General features: G+C 60.0%; 1 protein-coding gene across 12 annotated transcripts in view; it reads right to left on the reverse strand.

The window, feature by feature from the left end:
- PLEKHA6 (pleckstrin homology domain containing A6) overlaps nt 1-3,939 on the reverse strand; it is a 146,575-nt gene extending 142,636 nt beyond the window's left edge. For 3 of the 12 annotated variants that reach the window (XM_055144287.1, XM_055144275.1, XM_055144272.1), the window contains exon 1: nt 3,870-3,930. The gene's annotated coding sequence lies outside the window, so the exon portion shown is untranslated. Of the gene's footprint in view, nt 1-3,869 lie in introns of all 12 variants that reach the window. The other 9 variants (XM_055144282.1, XM_055144281.1, XM_055144276.1 and 6 more) reach the window with 7 other exon arrangements.
- Nucleotides 3,940-6,000: the final 2,061 nt, after the last annotated feature.

The raw sequence follows: 6,000 nt of genomic DNA on the forward strand, positions 1-6,000 counted from the left end.
GACCTGGTGGTGCTCAGGGGTTACTCTGCACTCAGGGATCACTCCTGGCCGTGCTCGGGGACTGTGTGGGATGCTGAGGATCGAACCCGGGTCGGCTACATGCAAGGTAAGCACCCTTTCTGCTGCCCTATCGTTCTGGCCCTGTACTGGGGTCTTCACCCTCTTCCTTCTCCGGCCTCTTGGTGCTGCTGGTGCCCCACCCCCCAGTCTGAGCCCCCTCCAGCCAGCTTCCGGTCTCAAGCTCCTTGGCACAGAAGCTAAACCAGGCCCTCCTCAGCCCCTACACCCAGCACTCTGGCTCATCCGTCCTTGGTCACGTGAGTCTGAGGACTGCGCTACCCTGAAATCACTTTCCTAGAAATCCAGAATCATCTTTCCCGGCCTGAGTTATGGGCTTCTGAGGACCATTTCTTCCTCCTCCTCCTCGTGTGTGTGTGTGTGTGTGTGTGTGTGTGTGTGTGTGTGTGTGTGTGTGTGTGTTTGGGTCACACATAGGCTCTAACTCCTGTCTCTACACCCAGAGGTCCTTCCTAGTGGGCCTGGGGGACCATATGGGATGCCAAGGATCGAACCCAGATTGGGTCAAACCCATCCTACCCGCTGCACTGTGGCTCAGGCCCCCATTCCTTCCTCCTTAGCCTCCCTCCCTGCCTTTTGTAATTGAATCGCTGTGAGATACACAGTTACAAAGCTGTTCGGTGGTTCATTTTCCTCATACAATGTTTCAGCTTTCCCTTCACCAGTGTACACTTCCCGCCACCAATGTTCCCAATTTCCCTCCTTCCACCACTCAGTGCAGGCACTTTTTTCTCTCTCTGTCTCTCTGTGTGCCTCTCTCTGTCTCCCCCACTCTCTCCCTCTCTCCCTCACTCCCTCCTCTCTCTCCATGTCTCCCCCTCTTTCCCCCTTTCTCTCTCCCTCTTTTCCTCTCCCTCCCTTCCTCCCTCCCTCTCTCTCTCTCCTGCTTTGCCGCGGCTTCAGTCACCCCTTAGGCTTCTCCATCTGGCCTCTTCTCTGCTCTCTTCTCTGTTCACTGCTGTCACACCCTCGGGATGACAGCCTCCCAGGACGCTGCCGGCTGCACCCCTCTTCCTGAGTACTCCCCCAAGGCCCTCCCATTCAGGACTGCCTCACCTCCCTCTGCACTTGCCCTCATCTGTTCCCATTCCCATATTCCTGATCTCTATCAAATTCAAGCCTAAAATTCTGACATTGATCTTCAAGGCATCCTTTGCCCTTCCTTCCCCGTCACGCGGGCAATAGAGGAACACCCGGTCCTACTCCTGAAACTCCCCTTCTGCTCCCCTTCCCCTCTGGCTGTTTTATTTCAGGCCCCCACCAGCTGTGCCCAGGACTTCTGCAAAGGCTCCTCGCGGCTCTTCAGACGTCAGCCTCCCCCCACTGCTTCCCAGTTCAGCCCTTGAACCATCAGCCACGCAGCTGCTGGGACAAAAGCTTCTAAAACGCAGCTCCAACTAGGTCAAACCTCTGTTTAAAAATCTCTTTTCTGGGTCGGAGAGAGAGTACAGGAGTCAAGGTGCCTGCTTGCATGTGGCCAACCCCAGCTCAATGGCATAGGTTTCCCCACGCACCGGCCGGAGTGCGCCCGGAGCAGAGAGCCGGGAGTATGCCCTGAGCACCACTGGGTGAGGCTCCAAAGCAACAATAGAAAAATCTCCTGTTAAAAACTTCTGTTAAAAATCACTGCCACCACGTGTATGTTTTTTTCCTTTTTGGGTTACACCTGGCGATGCACAGGGGTTACTCCTGGCTCTGCACTTAGGAATTACCCCTGGCGGTGCTCAGGGGACCATATGGGATGCTGGGAATCGAACCCGGGTCGGCCGCGTGCAAGGCAAACGCCCTACCCGCTGTGCCATTGCTCCAGCCCCACCACCACGTGTATGACCCTGGTGCACCACTACCACCAACCAAGAGAGGGAAGGAGGAAAACACCCAAAGTTTCTTTGACTTCTGTAGCTCATCATCAACCTCTACCCAACACTACTCACCTCCCAGAAGAATGTTCTAGATAAGCCATGCTCACATAACCTTCAGTGCTCCAGGTCAAAGGCCCCCTTTTTCTTAGTCTCTCTGCTCCCGATTTGCTCACCCTCTCCTTCCAGGAAGGCCCCTCTGAATTCCAGAGAGCGAGAACTTCCTGTATTCTTACAGTGTCATGCAAATACCTCTAGAATGCATCATGCTATTTCCTCAGTACCTGTGTTTTCTCCCTGCCCCCTTCAAGGGAAAGCCTGTGTGTTCCTGCATGCACATGTGTGTGCATACATGCGTGCACATGTATACGCACAAGTTTATGTGCATGCACATGTGCATGTGTGTCATATGCGTGTGTGCAGGCAGATGAGTATAAGCATGTGTCTGCATGTATGCCAGTGCGTGCATGAGCATGTGTTGTGTGCACATGCATGTGCATGCATTGTGCATGTCCTAAGGCAGAGGACATCCATGCATCAAACGGTATCTGTGCCATGTGTTTGCAGTGTGAACAATGGAGTGAAGCTGAAAGGCAGCAAAGGCTGGGAAGAAAGATGAAAAAGCGTGATTGGCCAATTCACCTGAATACAGAGGGGCTGGGGGGCTTGTGGAAATCCCCAAAGCTGAGATTCTCAGACCCCCACCCCACATCTTCAGTCTCTCCGGAGGTGGAGCTCAGGGACCAGCCTTTTCATTAACTTCTTTGTGTGATTCTCCTGGACACTCAAGTCTCAAAGCACTGGCCACAGGGCCTCCAAGCTTTCATACTGGCCACGTCTTGCTATTGAAGAATCTGACCCAGGGGCAAGAGCTCCAGCAGGGTTCATTTCTAAGATAATATAATTAGCACATCCATTACGATCATGCTGATTACAGGGCTGCGGGGCCCACAGCAAAGGCGGACACCCAGAGCTCCCTGCTGCAGCCAGCTCTGGCCCGGGCCCTGGGTGTGAGCAGAGACGCTGCAGCCCCGGGCTCCCCGGGAATGGGTCCCCTTGAGCGATGTCTCCCAGGATGGCTCTCCCACTCCCCAGCCGTTGCCTGCCCATCTTTTGCCAGCAGGCGGGGGCATCCCAGGCTGCTCTCTGTTCGAACATTCTGTGAGTGGCTATTGGGAAAACTCAGCATGTCCAGGGAACAGTTCCGAGCTCTCTGTCCTGGCAAGAGACACCGGAGGCAGGGCCAAATGTGCGCTTGGTGGCCACTCTCATGGTGAGTGCATCACGGCCGTTCCATTCGGGCTGATGAAATTCATCTCCCGGCACTAATCTATGCCCAGGAGCCGCAAAGGCTCCCTGGATCTGCAGAATGCAGAAGTAAGGGGGGCTCCTGGGCTGCCCCTCCACACAGCTCTGGCAGAAGCAGGCAGGGAGGGCGGGAAAGGGGGGCTGCTGGCCTGGGACCCTGGGGGTCCTGGATGAGGAATGCAGGCCTGGGGGAGAAGGGCATTGGGGCAGGCGCTCCGGGGGGCCGGCCACTGAGCATCTCGGGGAGAGGGAGACTGCGGGGGCAGGAGGGGCTGGAGGAGGACAGTCAGCCGGGCAGTGACAGTCTGAGAGGAGCTGAAAGGGAAGCTTCCAGGCCCTGCCGGGGTCACTCCTCCTGGCCTGAGCCCCCAGACCTGCGTGCGCGGGCAGGGGCAAGGCCCGCACCTGCTGTTCTAGGGGAAGTAGAGCCCGCCTGGCTGGACTTTGGTCGCGGAGGAAAAGGCGGGAGACGCACTCAAACAGGCGCCGTGATAAACTTATTAGTCACGCCCGCCGGCACCCCCAGCCCGGCCCCCAGCCCGGCCGCCCTGCGCGCCCGACAACTTTAACGGGGAAACAAGTGAAGGGGGCGGCGGGGGTGGGGGGTGGGGGGGCGCCACGTACTTGATGAAGAAGACTCTCCCGCCGCGGTCCACTCCGTACGTCCAGCGGCCGGGCAGGTCCAGCCAGTCGATGTCCTCGGCCATCGGCAGCGGCGAGGGGGGCACAGGCCCGCAGCGCTCGGGCTGGCCCTCCCGCACCCCCCTCTCTGCTCCCCCGGGGAGAGGCGCCGGCGGGGGCGGGCGGCGGGGAGGACCCCGCGGGCTCGCCGAGTCCCTCCGGGTCCCTGCGGGGCCTCTGGCCTCTGCTGAAGGCAGCTGGACGCTCGCCGGGCAGCGGGCAGCGGGCACGGCTTAACCCTGGCCGCGCCGGCTCCGCGGAGCCCCGGGCGCCACCTGCCTCCCGCTGGAGTCTGCACCCCGCTTCGGACCGTCTCCCCAACTTAATGACGGGCAATTAGCGCCGTGAGTAATTCCGCGCCGCGGCCGCCCCGCCCCGCCCCGCCGCCCGCAGCCTGGCCCCGGCCGGCCGGCAGAGGACCGCGACCGGGCGGGGGCCGGGCCGGGAGCTGGTGCCGGGAGCTGGGCCGGGGCTGGAGCCGGAGCAGGGGCTGCAGCTGGGGTTCGGAGCTGGAGCTGGGGCTGAGCTGGAGCTGGGGCTCGGAGCTGGGGCTGGAGCAGGAGCAGGAGCAGGAGCTGCAACTGGGGCTGGGGCTGGAGCTGCAGCTGCAGCTGGGGCCGGAGATGGAGTTGGAGCTGGAGCTGGGGCTGGAGCTGGGGCTGGAGCCGGAGCTGGAGCCGGGGCGGGGAGTTGGAGCTGGGGCGGGAGCCGGCGCCCGAGCTGGAGCCGGGATCCGAACCGGAGCTGGAGCTGGAGCTGGAGCCGGGAGCCGGAGCCCGAGCCGCGGCCGCGCGCTCCGGGGAAGGCGGTCCCGCCGCGCCGCCGGCCCGCCTGGAGCTCCCGGCCCGCCGCGCGCGCCCGCAGCTGGACCCGAAGGCTTTGAATCGCCCGTGAACTTAAGGGACTTGCCAAGCCGCCAGAGGCCAACGGCCAGACCCGCTTCTGCTGGGTGGGAGGTCAGAAGAGGAGCAAAGGTCAAGCGCCGGCAGGTGGCCTTGGCTAAAAAAGCCAGCCAGAGCCCTTAATCAAACTGCGCCCTCCCTTTTCTCAGCGCCTCCTCCAAGAAGTCCCCCGCCGGGCCAGGTAGGATCACAGAGAGACCTCAGAAACGCCCGGCAGCCAGCTCAGTCCCTTCCCGGCAATGGCAGAAACACGAGAGGAAACGGGGAAATGGGAAGGAGGGCGCAAACCCAGAAGGGCGTGGGTTTGGGCAGGAAAGCAGGCTCTGCCTTCAGTAACGGCATATCAAAAATGGACAGCCCCACCGGGGACCCACCCCCACCCCGCCCCACTCTGAGTCGGTGTCGCAACGGGCCACCACCCCTGAGTGCTGTTTGCTTAGTGCACCTTCGAAGGCAATGTGCCAGGCCTGGGAGAAGGATCATGTGCTTAGACGGGCATTGGAGAAGTATCTGTCAGGAGAGCATTCTCAGGCTCAGGAACCATCCGCACAGGTATTTCCTGCTCTCCCCTGCCGACTGTGTATGTCACCTCTTCCAGGAAGCCGCCCCTCACCGGAGTCCAGACAGATTTATATGTCTGTCTCTGTGAGCTGCTCTCCCTATTGATAACCCCGTGGCAGAGCTTGCCACGCCGCCGTGCAGCCCTTGATTTATGTATCTGCCTCTCGCAGGCCTGCTCCTCCCAGCAGGAGCTGCATGTTACTCATCTCTACAGCCCAGCACCTACCTGGATGCCCAATTAGCATTTGATGGATGGCTGATAGAGGCATACCTGGGAGCGACTCCTAACTGTCTCCCCATCCCGCAGTTCTGGACCTTACTTAGGGGCGTGCTAGGTATAACCGACAGCAACATCCGGGCTTGTAGGGTAGAGCTCTCTGGGAAAGGAAACAGCCAGTGATGGAGGCAGAGAGATGATAAAGCATATAGGGCACGTGTCTTCCGTGCTGCCAACCTGGGTTTCCGATCCCCAGCACCCCATACGGTCCCCCGAGCCCCTGCAGGAGTGATTCCTGAGGGCAGAGTGCAAAATAAGCCCTGAGAACAACTGGGTATGGCCCAAAAAAACAAAAAAAGCAAAGAAAGGCAAAGGAAGGAAGGAAGGAAGGAAG

This window comes from Sorex araneus, chromosome 7 (assembly GCF_027595985.1).
Source record: "Sorex araneus isolate mSorAra2 chromosome 7, mSorAra2.pri, whole genome shotgun sequence".
Lineage (NCBI taxonomy): Eukaryota > Metazoa > Chordata > Mammalia > Eulipotyphla > Soricidae > Sorex > Sorex araneus.